This window comes from Haliotis rubra, unplaced genomic scaffold (assembly GCF_003918875.1).
Source record: "Haliotis rubra isolate DU_JTF1 unplaced genomic scaffold, ASM391887v1 Scf681, whole genome shotgun sequence".
NCBI lineage: Eukaryota > Metazoa > Mollusca > Gastropoda > Lepetellida > Haliotidae > Haliotis > Haliotis rubra.
Genome location: NW_025767392.1, coordinates 565,865 through 585,087, shown reverse-complemented (window position 1 = coordinate 585,087; position 19,223 = coordinate 565,865). Strand labels below are relative to the sequence as shown.

Here is a 19,223-nt window from a genome sequence, read left to right as displayed (position 1 = left end):
ACTTGTGTACATATTGGACGACTGTGTAGATTTGGTAACTGCATCTTCTTTAATCTTTACCCTCAGCAGCTCATTTGTAGTAGTGAATGAATGAGTCAGTTACAAACAGTGTACTAGTTAGAACGACAGGTGTTTGCCTGTATCAGAAAACTGCAAAGAAAAAGAGATGGTCGATCCACATGCAGTGAGTTGGAAAATATACGACGGGTAAAGCGCAGCAGTCACAATAGTAGTTGTTAAATTGAAATTGTAAGTAAGATCAGTAAAATGTTAAAGTTAGTTCACATAAATATGGCATGTTGACATTTTCTTCTCAACCCAAAGAGCAAGGGACGGTGGGGTAGCCTAAAAGTAAGAGCGTTCACTCTTCAAGTCCTGAATTCGATTCCCAACATAGGTACAATGTTTGCTTCTAATGTTAACACTTGGATGTCAGGATATCAAAAAGGCAAAAGGACAAAACAAATCAGACTGAAACATTTATTTAAGTGACATAACCTATAAACATTGTTGATAGATGAGTAATATGTACAGATGAATTCATGTGATATGTACACATGGACTGGTGTATATGTGATATGTTGTACAGATGAATCGATAAATATATGGTATATACAGATGGAATCATGTACATGGATATATACACAATGTTTGATAAAATCAGAGCCCTTTCCGAATCATGTAAAACGTGACGCCTTTTACAAGGCACAGTAATGATTGAGATCATTAATGATATTGCACGATGTTCTCTACCAACATAACAAATAATACAATCCACCGATAACGCAGTGCGAGAACTTCAAGTCCAAATAACAACTTCTGTGTGTAATATTCTCTGTTAACATGTTGTATGGTTCTAGCGTTCACTTGCAACGTGAAGACATTGCTGTTACGGTTGAAATTTCAGACGTTGGGAAGGACACCTCATTCAAATTGAAAGGCTTATAACTTCACCCCTCGTTGTCAACCTTCTGTCATGATATGGCGCTCAGAAACATTTCCTGTGAACAATGCTTGGTCCAGATTCATCATACTCCTGCTTGGAGATCCACTGCTGTTGAAAGGTTGAAAGCGAGGCCAAGATGGAGCCGCCGATCCACACCGAGTACTTCCGCTCAGGTGGAGAAATAACCTTGACCTTGATTGTAGATTTGTATGATGGCGCTCAGTTCCTTCGCCATACGGTCTGCCAGACCTGTAAAATAACAGCGTTATTATTTGCACAAAATGTGACAATCACGAATGAGAACAATTTACAATGCAAAGGGGTGAAATGCTACAGAATCGATTACAGTGCATTTTGTCCATGAATAACCCTGTCTAATCCCAGACACGGCCATTGCCTTGGCAGCTACAGCAAGAGCTCACCTGGATACATTGTTGATCCTCCTGACAGAACCACGTTGCTGTACAGATCCTTCCTGATGTCAATGTCACAGTTCATCACCGAGCTGTTGACCATCTCGTGGATGCCTGTACTCTCCATACCTGGAGGGAGAACACATGGTTGAGAGAAAGTGTTGTGATTATATACTACTGTTTATTATACATCAAGGACCAGCATCAAGTATACATGTTTATCACTGAACGCGATCGGTTATCGCCAGTGTTCATAAAGATTCCATCACTATATATGTCTACTGTAAAACAGAAAATGAAAACATTTCCGTTAGAACTGGATTACCCCATCATCCTGTAACACTTACCCGTGAAGCTCGGCTGGAACAGACACTCGGAGCTCGGAACCCTCATTGCCGATAGTTATCACAGACCCGTCCGGCAGCTCGTATCCTTTCTCAATGGCGCTGGACTGTGTAGCTGACACCATCTCTGACTCGAAGTCCATGGAACATAGCAGAGCTTCTCCTTGATGTCTCGCACTATCTCCTTTCTCAGCTGCAAACACGACATTTCAACTTGTCACAAACACGATACACGTGCAAAATAAGTGTATGGGAAAGTGTTATTGATAAATATAGCTATAAACATATGGATCTTATACAGTGCAGATTGATCACTATTCCGCGACCGAAACAATTCGGTCATGAAGGCTGACAGAGATGATACAAAACGATGCTTTTGAGATTTACAATTCACACAGAAATTATTACTTTGAAAATAAAATAAATATTGAAATGGCCTTCTGGCTCAATTTCAGCTTATCTAAACCGAAGAATCATACATTACTCAAAAGAAAAGAGTTGCGCGATTATTAACTGTTAAAGAGTTGTCCTATAAGGTTTGCTCAAAGAATAAGCTGAGTGATTATCACAGTTTGACGAAAAACTATATCGTAAATGTGAGTCATGGTAAGGTAACGTATGGAATATAAGTAATATGAAGCCATGTGTGGACGACTCACATGATGTAGTAAAGTTGTATCCTCTCTCGTGTAGAATCCTGCTAAGGTAGGAGGTCAGGTGACGGCCAGCCAGGTCCATTCTCTGAACAGCGTGGGGCAGGGCGTAGCCTGAGATAATCACAAATTAGGGTTATACAATAAGTATCGTGTCACTGACAGAAAAACATGTTATGTGGAACTTCAAACCTTGAGAATATGAAATAACACTTTGAAGTCTATTTTGAAATACCCGGATTTGTGCTCACCTTCATATATATGGGCACGACGTGCGAGACGCCATCTCCCGAGTCGAGGACGACGCCAGTGGTTCTCCCGAGGCGTACAGCGACAACACCGCCTGGATGCTCACATAGAAGGCGGGAGTGTTGAATGTCTCAAACATGATCTGTAGTGAGGAAACAAGCATGAGTCACACTAAGATATAATTTAAGGGTACCCCATGTGTAAACATTTCCTATATGCTACAATTCTTCTGTTTTAAAAAGATGTACAATTTCAGCTTGATTGAAACACATCAAACACGTCGCCTCATTTAGTAACATGCAACCATGAACATATTCCCAGTGAATGTTGTTATATGCCGCTGTCAGCAATATTCCAGCTGCATCACGGAGCCTGTTCAAAATCGAGTCCAGTTAAACAAGTGGTTGACATCAAGAACAACTGTCAAAGGACGGTAACTCATGGACAGCCATGTGAATCATTGTCAATACAGGAACTGCATTAGACTGTTCAAATTTTGGAGAATGTATTATTTTGCTGATCGGTAGGAGAAGAAGTGTGCCCTTAAATCTCCACAATGGTAAAAATGTTTACATGTTTGATGCCAGTTTATAATTTGTATAATGTATATGATTTAACAGTGAGACCTCCCCCTTGTCTGGTCATTGTAACAACGTGACCCCTACCTGCACCATCTTCTCTCTGTTAGACTTGGGGTTGAGTGGTGCCTCCGTCAGAAGTACTGGGTGTTCCTCGGGTGCCACTCTCAGCTCGTTGTAGTAGGTGTGGTGCCACACACGTTCCATGTCGTCCCAGTTGTTGACGATGCCGTTCTCAACGGGATATTTCAGACTGAGGATACCTCTCTTACTCTGTGCCTCGTCCCCGATGTAGCAGTCCTTGGTTCCCATCCCGGCCATGTAGACCTGTAGGAGGGATTTCAGTGGATGAGGACCATTTAGTAATAGTAATTCATACCACCTTAGCTGCGAACGTTTAACATTCTAAATGAACGTCAGTCACAAATAATGAACTCGTATTACAAAAAATATAAATAACTGTTGTAATTTATTGCGACTTAACCATCTGTTTTGTTACATTAGCAAATATTCATATTTACTATCACGTCAAACCTAATCTTGTCGGAGCTAACGATACAAGGATGTAGTGAAACCTTATTTATTAAAATGACGACACTATCTACTCACGTCGTAATTGGGTCTACCAGTGATGGCTGGAAACACAGCACGTAAGCGCCATCCCCAGCAAAGCCGGCTTTATTAATATCCCAGATCCGTTGTCAATGACAACAGCAGCAATATCTGTATCGTACCTCAGACATGATGTATTGATGGGTTGTACTGTTTATCTTGGTGAACTTCTGAAATAAAGTGATCGAGTAACTAGCATTATCCTAAGACCGTGGAAACAACAGCAGTTTATTAGAGGACGCGGCATGCATTATTGTCAAGTATACCGTAACCAATATCCTCATAATATGATATCACAAAATGATTTCTAAAGTCTAAAAGTTGAAGGCATGCTATCTGTCGGTATATTATTGTAAATGTTTTTGCGATATCTGAAAACCGGATTAGTATTAAACGTTGAGTTGAATACATTCATTATATACCGATATAATGTGTCAGGTAGTCTCTCATAGCTAACTACATACCATCTGACACTTGAGTGTACCGTTACTGTCAAACACTCGTTTAATTAACGCCAACGAGTGATAAAGCTGGCATATTACACTCACTAACTGACCCAACAAGAGAAATCACATTCGCACGCTGTAAGTGTAGGAGTTTGCTACAATTATTCCGATTCCAATAATCTTAATTTCAGTGTATAACAAATAACGTTACGTTTCACCTACCTGTGGTAACTCCTTGCTGTTTCTAGTTCTCGATGTCTTTGATTCCTCCACTATAAACTGCTGGGTATTTATACACGGGTACTGACCTGTTTCCTGGAATTCTCATATCGATTATTCATGTTTTTTCTCCTTGTATGGAAGGAAATCCCCGATAAATATAGAAGTCGCCCAACTTCCAAGAAAACAGGTGAATCCTGATCTATAAATAGATGTGATTAGTCCCAGGTAGCAGGGCGTCGCATATCGCCGACAGTGTGTAGACAGTGAGATACTATATATATAGGTAAATGAGGTAAATATCACCCTGACCTATATTGGTCATAACACGTTAGTCACTCAAGATGATGATAGACTTTTGCGTATCGATAGTTGAACTGAATTTTGCAACATCACATGTCAGTGTTTGCATCTAGAAGAAAATATTCTAGAGGATCTCCTGTCCTTCAGAGGAATGTCTTCAGACTCCTTCTCTGGATCCATATCTGGACGACCTCTTTGAAAGGGCTAAGGAAAGTCGTTCGAGAAAAAAGTTTTGACCAATCCCTTCAATTTATTCAAAAGCGGATTCTGAATTCCATGGGGCCTCTATGTCACCTGTGGCATAACCTTGATAAGATCCGCAGAGGTGAATCCCCGCCGATTTAGACATCTTTGAGCTGTTGGAATTGGTAGAAAACCACCTGTCTTATCGGTCAGGCTAATGTCTCCATGAATTACAACAGAAGGCTAAACATTCTGGCTAAACTTTCTAAGGATGTCAAGAAGGCTAAACGTCTCATTCTCAAGCATGACACAGCTTTGTCAGAGGCTAAGGGCAGACTCTTCGGAGATGCCTTTTATGACGTCATGCTGAAGGAGGTAAAAGGCAATAAAACCAAAGCCAAATTGATATTTGATGCTTGAGACGTTCAGCTCGCAGACCCTACTTTCAGACACCAAAGGGCCCAGTCACCCTGATAGACAGCCCTTTCAGAGAATGCCCTCAGGAGGAAGACAGTCTACTGGGGGCACATTCCACATCAAGCCCTCCTTCAACAGAGGTTTCAGAGGCAACTCTTCCAGAGGCAGAGGAAGAGCCAGTCAGTCCGGTCGGAATCGCAGACTCTCTTATATCAGGTGGGTCAAATGTCAGCAACGCCTGTTCCCACAATGCTCCTCCTTCCTCAATGCCACATCTACAGGTTATCCCAGCAATTCCTAGAGCTAAACCTGGATCTTCTGTTTTACAAAGGAATCCCTCATAGGGGTCGTCTGGTACACTTTTAAAAACTGGCAAAAGATCACTTCAGATCCTTGGATGCTTCAGACAGTTTCGGGTTTCGAGATTCCTCTGTTGTCAAAACCAATTCAGAATCGCGTGTTTCAGCCAAAACTAAAGCTCACAAGACAGTTAGCCTTGAGCCAGGAGATCAATCAATGCTTTGCAAACATGTGATAGAGGTTGTTCCCCAGTCTGCTTCGATGGACTCGGATCAGTTTCTAAGTCCTATGTTCATGGTTCCCAAGAAGGATGGAGGGCAGAGGCCAATCATAAATCTCAAGGCCCTCAATGCTCACATTCCTTACAAACACTTCCAAGCTGGAAGGACTACACCTTCTAAGGGACTTGATCCGCAAAGGGGACTACCTTTGCAAGCTGGATCTGAAGGATGCTTACTTCAGCGTCCCAATGGCACCCCACATGAAAAAAGCTACTCCGCTTCTCTTGGAAGGGTGTTCTGTATCAGTTCCGATGCATGCCATTTGGACTTGCCCCAGCTCCAAGAGCATTCACAAAACTTCTTAAGCCCAGTGGTAAGTTTGGCACGGCGAGCAGGCATCCACTTGATTATATACCTGGACGATATCTTGTGTATAGCTAGGAATCGCCGACCCTGCTGAGTCAACACAGGGGACACCCTCATCTTTCTCCTCCAGTCCCTAGGCTTTGTCATAAACTGGAAGAAATCAGTTCTGTCACCAACCCAGTCGATCACTTTCCTGGGGTTTCAGATAAACACGGTGGATCGTTCTCTGATCTTACCAGAGGAGAAGGTAGAGAACATTGTAGCAACCTGTCGTCACATGATGAGAAAGAAACAGGTAAGGATTCGACAACTGGCAAGTTTGATAGGAAAACTGTCAGCTTCAATGAGAACAATCTTACCCGCTCAACTGCATTGTCGTTACCTGCAGATGCATTCGAGCAGGGAGCTTTTGCGTTCTCAGAGTTACGAGTCAATGATTACACTGCCTTCGGTTTGTCTGGAGGAACTGAAGTGGTGGATGACCAACCTCACCAATTTCAACGGGAAGCCAATCATGGCAGCTCATCCAGATGTAATTCTCAGACAGATGCATCAAAAAAGGGATGGGGAGCAATACACGGCCAGAGATCAACAGGAGGCCGCTGGTCAGAGATAGAGCAGAGTATGCACATAAATGTTCTAGAGCTGAAGGCAATTCATCTGGCACTCTTGACCTTTTGCAAGGGGATCAAAGATCAATCTATTTTGGTCCAAGTGGACAATCAGACAGCCATGGCTTATGTGAACCGATTTGGGGGGACAAAATCAGTCAGTCTGTTGCAGATCACAAAGCAGATATGGGGTTTCTGTCTCCAGAACCGTCTGTTCTTAACAGCAGTCTATCTGCCAGGGGTAGAGAACATTCATGCGGACTGGGAGTCTCGCCACTTCAACGACTCGAGCGATTGGATGCTCAATCCAATCATCTTTGCTCAATGCAACCAGATACTGGGTCCCTTCTCAATGGACCTTTTTGCATCGAGACTGACTTTCCAAATGAAGCGTTTCTGCAGCTGGAGGCCAGACCCCTTGCACAATCAACAGATGCGTTTCTAGTGAATTGGAACCAGGGATTCCTTATGCCTTTCCCCGTTCTCACTGATAGGCGGGTGTCTGTGGAAGAGATCAGAAAGGACAAAGCGGAGCTGGTCTTAATAACTCCAGTGTGGCAAGGTCAGTCCTGGTATCCACTCCTCTTGGAGATGGCGGTCACAAAGCCAATCCTCCTCCCACAGATGAGGGATCTGTTAAACTCCCCGCAAAACCTGCCTCATCCACTGATAGAAAACAACACTCTGAGGTGTTTAGCGGCATGGAAGGTTTCAGGCGTAGCATCAAGACCAGAGGAATTTCAGGGGCGACTACACAGCTGCTCTCCTGCCAATGGCGACCTGGCACACAAGGCGCTTACAATGCTTCCTGGAATAGGTGGACTGGCTGAGGTGCAATCAGCGGGGTTTTGATCCCTTTTCAGCCTCTGTGGAGTCTATCTTAGACTTTCTCACTCACTTGTACCACGAGAATAGTCAAGTACAGGACCATAAATACAGCTAGATCAGCTTTGTCTGCTTTTCACTTACTATCGAGGGGCTATAATGTGGGTCAGCACCCACTGGTCAGGAAATTAATGTCAGGGATTTTTAATCAGAATCCTCCTCAGCCCAGATACTCAGTGGCCTGGGATGTAGATTTAGTGCTGCAATATTTGAAAAAATTGAAAGATAATATATATTTGTCGGATAAAAACTTGTCTGGGAAGTTGACAATGCTTCTGATGCTAACCTCTGCTAGCAGGTCTTCAGAGTTATCTTCCCTGGATATCAGACACATGGTAGACAGGGGCACTGAAGTAGAATTTACCCTGATTAAACCAACCAAGGTGACTAAGACAGGAACAAAACCTCATCCCTTGAGTTTCAGTGCCTATAGAGAAGGACCCTGCACTCTGTAGTAGTTCGATGCCTTAGAGTGTACTTAGAACGCACAGAACCTTGGAGAGATGAATGTAGGTCTGGCCTTCTCTTGAGCTATGTGAAACCATAGAAGCCGGTTTCATCCCCAAGTATTGCAAAATGGGTGACAAATCTTATGAGAGGAGGCGGGTATTGACACTTCACACTACAAAGCTCATTCTGTCAGAGGAGCTAGTGCTTCAAAGGCATTTGCCAAAGGTGCTTCTCTGTCAAGAGACATTTTGAAGTTGGGAAACTGGACCAAGGCCTCTACTTTCAGAACCTTCTATCTAGAGAAATACTATCAGCAGTGGCAGCTGCTTGTCAAAGATACTTGACACTACCGGGCTTTGAACTACCAATATCACATCTACTATGTTTTATGACATGAGAGGTGGAAATTTCACAAGCACACGTAGTGTGTAAAGTGAAATTATAATTTCATTAGTAAACATAGTAGATGTGATATTCTACTCCTGTCTCCCACCCTGGATTGCCTAGATTGTTTGGCATTTCTCAGAGTTATTGCATTGCTAAGATTTAACTTCATTCCAGGAAATGTTTTGAATTTATGTCAATCTTAATGGATTTTAATATTTTACAGTTTTGGATTGATCTGAGGTGATTCAACAAGTCATAGCTGATGATGCTATGCTCTTTACTTACAGTTGAGTGCTGTGGGTCTGGACTACAGCGGAAGCTAGCCAGGAAGGAGGAGGGCGCTCCACTGGATGACTTGTGGCCACTGACCCCATCTAGGGTTTTCCGTTTGAAGTTCAAATTCAATAGATCTGTATGATCTGATTAAATGTTTTTCCTTTACTCTGTGTTCTTTCTAATTTCGTCCCTTATGAAGAAGGGTTTATGGGTAATTTGCCTCGTGAGATCTCGCACAGCGAGACTTCGCTAGCTTTAAATATGGCCTATTCGGATATCATGATGAAGATACCAATATCACATCTACTATGTTTACTAATGAAATTATAATTTCACTTTACACACTACGTGCTTGTGAAATTTCCAATCATATACACACTGTAAAGGATAATTGCTTTTATATTTCGCAGGAGTCTACATACGATTTCATCCTACGTGATTATATATAATGTATATCTTGTCTAGACAAGCAGAGTTCTGGAAATGCGGGAACGTTGTATTTCTTGATCACATGATCACATGCAAGTGTCGATGGAAGAAAATAAGTGTTGGAATATTTCCGTCTGGAAGTTGTGTTATGTTGAAAACATATCACAGACTAGATTCCTTGTTCTACTGCGATTACTCCATCTAGTTGATCACTTAAAACTGTTACTGTACGTTTCTCTGCTAATTCTCCGTTCTCCTCCCAAACTACCCGTGAAGGTCCGGGTTAGAATGAGCCTTCAGTAACTCATGCTTGTCGTAATAGGCGACTAACGGGATCGGGTGGTCAGGCTCACTGGCTTGGTTGACACATGTTATCGGTTCCCAGCTACGCAGATCGATGCTTATGCTGTTGATCACTGGATTGTCAGGTCCAGACTCGATTATTTATGGGTGTCCCATCCCCATCCGTTTCAAGCAGATAGTCATGAGTAATCCGACTGTGGCCAATACGACATCGTCGTAAAATTACATCATCACGTCTTGACTGACAGGTATTAGGTAAGGACCACGTGCATTTCTTCTTTTGTGTGTTAGGGAAGGAATTCGAATTTAGTTCTGAGTGACCCGAAATTTCAAAGCCACAACTGAATGTTTTTGGTTGAGTGGTATCACCTACAAATGTTTTGATCATCATATGTTATATAAATGACATAAATTTCTAAATCACTGAGTAATCTAAAAATAGAACAATATGTGTTCGCTTGTGTTAGATGCAACAAAAGGAATAATGGCTAAATCTCGCACCTCTTTGCATCGATGGGTCTTTTAGCGCTAAACCGGGGCGGTGGGGTAGCCTAGTGGTTAACGCGTTCGCTCGTCACGCCAAAGGCCCCGTCGTGATATTGCTGGAATATTGCTAAGAGCGAAACTAAACTCACTAGCGCTAAACCAAACTTTAAGGAGAACGCGTTGCAAATATTATTTTCTGCTTTTAAATGACAATGTAATGAATATATGTTTTTGAAATAAAACTCATTCCGAGTATGCACTTACAATGTTTATTAATGCAAACTTGTTCTCGTCACTATATGGCTGGAATAATGCCGATGTGACGCAAAACCCAATTCAACTCAACTCTATCAGTATTATAGTGCTGTATTAGATAGTGTATCTTGATATTTATCGTGACTATAGTATCTTGTGTAACATGTTTATATAATTGCCCTTTCTGGCGTATATGCACTTCTATACATGATTCTAACATGCTATAAGCTAGATTGTATATATATACTGAAAGAACTTAGTATGCACCCGCTGACATATCTCACGATTGAATGAGCCCCGATATTAACCTTCTAGAGAATATCGGGACATGATTGGTCGTCGTGCAACAAAGGGATCCTCCTGTACAGAACCTGGCCCAACTGGAAGCTGCTTTACACGAGGAATGGGCGTAGACTGCCCCTTCATGGGATCTGGAGGCTGACAGCGGGTATGAGGAGAGTGCTGTCTGTCATACAATCACATAGAGGTTACACTCGGTATTGACCTTGAATCGTGTAAGGCATGCAAAAGGTCATTTTGAATGTTCACATTCACCAATAAATTCAACATCCAACATTCCAGGGTGCCGTTCCACTAACCCATCTTACCTAAGATCAATCTTAGCAAGTTACGCCAATTTTACAATCGTCTTAGCTAAAAGTTACACCCGTTCCACTAACCGATAGTAGCCGGTGCCGATCTTACAATCCGATCAGCTTAGATCGAGACTCTTTCGATGCGAGAGACAGAGAAATGCGAGGCACGAGAGTATTCTCCTTTTGCATAGTCTAGCAGACGAAGGAAGTAGTTTTGGAACCAAGTGAAAACGTGGAAAGAAAAACCTCAAGAAAAAATATTAGGGTAGTGAGCACCTTGGTTTCAGGTGCAAGTGCGTGTGAATGCTGGGTATCAGGCATAATATGTGGCTGAACCTTGTCGATCAGAATAAACAAGGCGTGACGAGGCATCCTCTTTAAAGTATCTAGAATCTGTAAGTGGTCTTGAAACCCTCCACCAAATTAGCGCACATAATCAAACATATTTGTATCTTTTTGTTTCAGAACATTGTTCACTTCAAGACCCGTCCCTATGCTTAACCATGACGTTGCAATATTGTTGTACAAATGTATTACACCGACTCCCTCGGCTGTGTTCCCATGACGACAGTGGTCGGACTGGCCTCACATTTGTAAGGCTTCAGTGCAGTGTTTGTTTACATCACAGAAATAAACATTCATTTCTTGGGGGTTCTAGGGGACGCTCACAGTGAAATGGTCGCTCTTCTTCTTCACATAGAATATGAAAGCCACCATTTTGGTTTCTCTACGATTGATTTTAGCGATCCTGAGTTGGTCATGAGAAACTTAGACTTTGGATCTTAACTTTAGGATTGACTTGGGTACGATTGGTTAGTGGAACGGTATCCCAATCTTAACGTCACGCTAAGATTGGGATTTTAGGTGTTTACGATTGGCGTAGGGCTAAGATCGGTTAGTGGAACGGCACCCAGGGCCATACTTCTACATACATGGTTTATGTATGAAGATAAGTGTATTTTTTAAGATGAACAATTATCATAATAAGTTCAACATGGATTCCAATGACTTTGTCTTTTTTTATGAAAACTAGTTGTGAAAGCCTATCATTGGAAAAATACAGTGGGTGCTTAATTAAGTTATTTGTGTATATTCTAGAGAAGACTAATTATGTGGTTGACTCATAAACTGACGTTTTTTTTACTCAGATCTTGTGTTGTAAGGGTTGGTTGTGCATATTGGTACCTCTGCCTAGCAAGCTGATTCTCCAATACTGGCGTTTTCATAAAATAGAGGTACTTTGTATTGCACTGAACGATCGGAATGAGCGTAGCAGAAATAAGAGACAACGTTTACTATACTCTGTTGTTGTTCTTGTCTGGATAAGATATATAGTCCATGGACAATCGCTTCTGATAGTTATTTTTCTAATATTTACGGTCATATCTGGTACAACATTTCATGGGTTCACATTTGTGCAGCATATAACGTTCTATGAGGTATTGTGAGTAAAATGTATGAAACAGGGATATATGACATTCATGACGACTGTTGAATACAGTAACATGGCACAGACGTATGTCCCTAGATGAGAAGCGAAGTTCTAAAACAGAAAGAAGCACTTGTGAAGCGGGTGAAGTTTGGCCAAACACTCCGTTGCCCATTGATCAGTGAATAAATTTATTTGCTTGCCGGAAGAAGAATCGAATGAATGCAGGTCTAAACCGCGATGGAAGTCATCTGTGACGTCAACAATGGAGACGCGTCATTTTGATAATAATAATAAACACGTATGTCCCTGGATGAGATGCGAAGTTCTAAAACAGAAAGAAGCACTTGTGAAGCGGGTTGAAGTTTGGCCAAACAACCCGTTGCCCATTGATCAGTGAATATATTTATTTGCTTTCCGGATGAAGAACCGAATGAATGCAGGTCAATGGAGGTCATCTGTGCCGTCAACAATGGAGACGCGTCATTGCTTATTGCGTCCTCATAAGTACTGACGTCACAGACAAAACGCGTCAACAATCATCTGACGTCATAGATAATGAGTCTATCGGCAATGTCGGTATGGTAGGCGACTTGCAGACGTTTTGCTTCCCGAGTGTGCTACAAAAGTGTCAAGTCTTGGTAGGTGAGCGCTGTTAATCTTCTTATGTGAATTCATTTGCATTTAAAGAAAGCCTAGGGGGAAAAACACTGACATATGTATGTACATAGGTTTTCTTTCCTAAAACAGCTCATTAGTAGTAGTGAATGAATGAGGTTACTTTAGTTTGAACGAAAGGTGATTGTGTTAGCCGGTGTCAGAGAACTGCAGAGAAAAGAGACGGTCGCTCTTCATGCTCTGAGTCGGAAAACATACGACAGGTAAAGCGCAGTAGTAACAAAAGTAGATGTTAAATAGAAATTCTAAGTAAGATCAATATATGTGAAAAGTATGAAGAAAATATGTTTAACGAACGACGTAGGTATTATTTCGTTTGATATACGCATACACATTTTTGGAGGTGATCGGTCTCTTGATCACTTGTTTTACAAGTTCATATTTTCACTTTCACAGTTTTAATAATCAGACACATTATAGATATATATCTCTTTTGCGTCATGAAGTTGAAAGAAATGTCTTAAAAGTTAGTTCACATAAATCTATCATATTGACATTTTCTTCTCAACCCAAAGCGTGAGGGGCGGTGAGATAGCCTAATGGTTGAAACGTTCACTCTTCACGCCGACTAGCTGGATTTGATTCCCAACATAGGTACAATGTTTTCATCTAATGTTATTAAAATGTTAAAATAATTAGATGCCTGGATATTAACAGGCAAATGGACAAAACAAATCCGACTGAAACATTTATTCAAGTCACATAACCTATAAACATTGTTGATACACGAGTTAATTTCATGTAATATGTACACATGGACTGGTGTATATGTGATATGTTGTATATGTGATATGTTGTACAGATGAATTGATAAATATATGGTATATACAGATGGAATCATGTACAAGGATATATACACAATGTTTAATAACATCAGAGCCCTTTCAGAATCATGTAAAACATGACGCCTTTTACAAGGGACAGTACTGATTAAGATGAGTAATGATATTGCACGATGTTCTCTACCAACATTACAAACAAATAATTCAATCCACCGTTAACGCAGTGCGAGAAATGTATGTGTGCTATGTTCTGTGTTAACATGCTGGATGGTTTGTCCTTTCGCTTGCCACGTGAAGACGTTGATGTTACGGTTACAATTTCAGATCTCGTGAAGGACTCCTCATTCCCATTGAAAGACTTATAACTTCACCCCTCATTGTCAACTTTCTGTCATGATATGGCGCTCAGAAACATTTCCTGTGAACAATGCTTGGTCCAGATTCATCATACTCCTGCTTGGAGATCCACTGCTGTTGAAAGGTTGAAAGCGAGGCCAAGATGGAGCCGCCGATCCACACCGAGTACTTCCGTTCAGGTGGAGAAATAACCTTGACCTTGATTGTGGACGGTACAATGGCGCTCAGTTCCTTCGCCATCCGGTCTGCCAGACCTGTAAAATAACAGCGTTATTATTTGCACAAAATGTGACAATCATGAATGAGAACAATTTACAATGCAAAGGGGTGAAATGCTACAGAATCGATTACAGTGCATTTTGTCCATGAATAACCATGTCTAATCCCAGACACGGCCATTGCCTTGGCAGCTATAGCAAGAGCTAACCTGGATACATTGTTGATCCCCTGACAGAACCACATTGCTGTACAGATCCTTCCTGATGTCAATGTCACAGTTCATCACCGAGCTGTTGACCATCTCGTGGATGCCTGTACTCTCCATACCTGGAGGGAGAACACATGTATGAGAGAAAGTGTTGTGATTATATACTACTGTTTATTATACATCAAGGACCAGCATCAAGTATACATGTTTATCACTGAACGCGATCGGTTATCGCCAGTGTTCATAAAGATTCCATCACTATATATGTCTACTGTAAAACAGAAAATGAAAACATTTCCGTTAGAACTGGATTACCCATCATCCTGTAACACTTACCCGTGAAGCTCGGCTGGAACAGACACTCCGGAGCTCGGAACCTCTCATTGCCGATAGTTATCACAGACCCGTCCGGCAGCTCGTATCCTTTCTCAACGGCGCTGGACTGTGTAGCTGACACCATCTCTGTCTCGAAGTCCATGGGAACATAGCAGAGCTTCTCCTTGATGTCTCGCACTATCTCCTTCTCAGCTGCAAACACGACATTTCAACTTGTCACAAACACGATACACGTGCAAAATAAGTGTATGGGAAAGTGTTATTGATAAAAATAGCTATAAACATATGGATCTTATACAGTGCAGATTGATCACTATTCCGCGACCGAAACAATTCGGTCATGAAGGCTGACAGAGATAAAACAAAACGATGCTTTTGAGATTTACAATTCACACAGAAATTATTACTTTGAAAATAAAATAAATATTGAAATGGCCTTCTGGCTCAATTTCAGCTTATCTAAACCGAAGAATCATACATTACTCAAAAGAAAGGAGTTGCGCGATTATTAACTGTTAAAAGAGTTGTCTTCAAAGGTTTGTTCAAAGAATAACTGAGTGATTATCACAGTTTTACGAAATACTATCGTAAATGTGAGTCTATATCATGGTAAGGTAACGTATGGAATATAAGTAATATGAAGCCATGTGTGGACGACTCACATGATGTAGTAAAGTTGTATCCTCTCTCGTGGAGAATCCTGCTGAGGTAGGAGGTCAGGTGACGGCCAGCCAGGTCCATTCTCCGGACAGCGTGGGGCAGGGCGTAGCCTGAGATAATCACAAATTAGGTTATACAATAAGTATCGTGTCACTGACAGAAGAACATGTTATGTGGAACTTGGAAACCTTGAGAATATGAAATAACACTTTGAAGTCTATTTTGAAATACCCTGATTTGTCTCACCTTCATATATGGGCACGACGTGCGAGACGCCATCTCCCGAGTCGAGGACGACGCCAGTGGTTCTCCCCGAGGCGTACAGCGACAACACCGCCTGGATGCTCACATAGAAGGCGGGAGTGTTGAATGTCTCAAACATGATCTGTAGTGAGGGAAACAAGCATGAGTTACACTAAGATATAATTTAAGGGTACCCCCATGTTTAAACATTTCCTATATGCTACAATTCTTCTGTTTTAAAAAGATGTACAATTTCAGCTTGATTGAAACACATCAAACACGTCGCCTCATTTAGTAACATGCAACCATGAACATATTCCCAGTGAATGTTGTTATATGCCGCTGTCAGCAATATTCCAGCTGCATCACGGAGTCTGTTCAAAATCGAGTCCAGTTAAACATGTGGTTGACATCAAGAACAACTGTCAAAGGACGGTAACTCATGGACAGCCATGTGACTCATTGTAAATACAGGAACTGCATTGGGCTGTTCAAATTTTGGAGAATGTATTATTTTGCTGATTGGGAGGAGAAGAAGTGTGCCCTTAAATCTCCATAATGGTAAAAATAATTAGATGCCAGTATACAGCACGGTTTATAATGTGTATAATACCAGTGTATGAAATAAGCCAAAAACCCAGCCAGACAACTGGGCTGGTAACTTCAAAAGCTTACCAGCCCAGAAGAGATTTAACCAGTCCTTCTTAAATACTAAATAGACACTGCCAATGGACACGTTATCTTAATATATTTTTTCACCCGTCCATCGAGCTGGCTAGCTGTAAAATTAGACCGTCCGGGCAGAAATCTAGCCCGTCTCGGGCGGTCGGACGGGCCTTATTTCATACACTGATAATACATATGATTTTAACAATGAGACCTTCCCCTTGTCAGGCCATCTCAACAACGTGACCCCTACCTGCACCATCTTCTCTCTGTTAGACTTGGGGTTGAGTGGTGCCTCCGTCAGAAGTACTGGGTGCTCCTCGGGTGCTACTCTCAGCTCGTTGTAGTAGGTGTGGTGCCACACACGTTCCATGTCGTCCCAGTTGTTGACGATGCCGTTCTCAACGGGATATTTCAGACTGAGGATACCTCTCTTACTCTGTGCCTCGTCCCCGATGTAGCAGTCCTTGGTACCCATCCCGGCCATGTAGACCTGTAGGAGGGATTTTAGTGGATGAGGACCATTTAGTGATAGTAATTCATACGACCTAGCTGCGAACGTTTAACATTCTAAATGAACGTCGGTCACAAATAATGAACTCGTATTACAAAAAAATAGTACTTATTGTGACTTAACTATCTGTTTTGTTACATTAGCAAATATTCATATTTACTACCACTTCAAACCTAATCTTGTCGGAGCTAACGATACAAGGATGTAGTGAAACCTTATTTATTAAATCATGACACCATCTACTCACGTCGTACTTGGGTCTACCAGTGATGGCTGGAAACACAGCACGTGGGGCGTCATCCCCAGCAAAGCCGGCTTTACACATCCCAGATCCGTTGTCAATGACAACAGCAGCAATATCTGTATCGTACTCAGACATGATGTATTGATGGCTGTACTGTTTGTCTTGGTGAAACTTCTGAAATATAGTGATCGAGTAACTAGCATTATCCTGAGACCGAAATAACAGCAGTGTATTAGAGGACGCGGCATGCATTATTGTCAAGTATACCGTAACCAATATCCTCATAATATGATATCACAAAATGATTTCTAAAGTCTAAAAGTTGAAGGCATGCTATCTGTCGGTATATTATTGTAAATGTATTTGCGATATCTGAAAACAGGATTTAGTATTAAACGTTGAGTTGAATACATTCATTATATACCGAAATAATGTGTAAGGTAGACTCTCATAGCTAACCACATACCATCTGACACTTGAGTGGACCGTTACTGTCAAACACTGGTTTAATTAACGCCACCGAGTGATAAAGTTGGCATATTACACTCACTAACTGACCCAACAAGAGAAATGACATTCGCACACTGTAAGTGTAGGAGTTTGCTACAATTATTCCGATTCCAATAATCTTAATTTCAGTATATAACAAATAACGTTACGTTTCACCTACCTGTAGTAACTTGACTGTTTCCAGTTCTCAATGTCTTTGATTCCTCCACTATAAACTGCTGGGTATTTATACCCGGGTACTGACCTGTTTCCTGGAATTCTCATATCGATTATTCATATTTTTCTCCTTGTATGGAAGGAAATCCCGATAAATATAGAAGTCGCCCAACTTCCAAGAAAACAGGTGAACCCTGATCTATAAATAGATGTGATTAGTCCCAGGTAGCAGGGCGTCGCATGTCGTCGACTGTGTGTAGACAATGAGATACAATGGGTAAATATCACCCTGACCTATATTTGTCATAACTGACTCAAACTGATGATAGACTTTTACGTATCGATAATTGAACTGAATTTTGCAGCATCACATGTCATTGTTTGTATATTGACATGGAACATTCAGCCTTCCCTTGTTTTTACTTATTAATTCTCTATTTAAATGTGTAAATATTTTCAGGAATCACAATTTGAGCTCCTTGTACAGATCGAGAGCACTGCAATGATACATAAATTTGAAATATTCTAATTGAATTATGGAATGGAAAATCACAACATTGAAACTCACGCAAATAATTTAAAAAACATTTAGGAAAGATTCGTTCGTATGTATCACATCTGTCTGGGTTTCCTAAATTGTGTTAGGAATGTTTTAATACAAATATTAGTACTGTTTCGCACACTACCGTAATAAACAACGTCAATTTTCATTCGTCCTATTGGTAAACATACTACCCAATCATGATACATGTACATTCAAATGTCAAACTTGATGTGGGGACAAAATTCACCATAAGTGTAAGTGGGTGTTATATCCCGTGTTTCATTGTTTAAACGCTTTCACGGCTTTCCGGAAACTTTGAATATGAGAATATAGTTATGTAGAAATTTTGACTTGGTAATATGAAAAGTCTACGCAGACCGCAATAATGACACAAACCCACACAAATAGCAACTGACACAGTCTACCCATAAACGATATGAGAGTTACTTCCCTTGGTACTGTGGTCCTTGACGACACAGGGACACTCACAAAGAAACCACTGACTATTTGTAATCTGTGACGTAAGCCAGTTACACGTTTTGCCTTTCGATGTCGACAAAGTAGCTCATCATTTTAGAATATATTCAGGAATATGTCAGAAAATCAAGGCTTCAGAAATAAAACGTTGAGCATCACGGTAAATAAAGGCTACTTTAGTTGATATACGACCCCTCATATTGTTGCTGACTGTATAAGGAGCGTGGCTGCCACTGCTTGATATGGAAGTAAACACGCGGTGTCTCGGCAAT

The 19,223-nt window shown here is 41.3% G+C and overlaps 1 pseudogene; it reads right to left on the bottom strand.

The window, feature by feature from the left end:
• Window positions 1–432: 432 nt before the first annotated feature.
• LOC124258085 lies at window positions 433–17,993 on the bottom strand (annotated as a pseudogene).
• Between the last annotated feature and the right edge of the window lie 1,230 nt (window positions 17,994–19,223).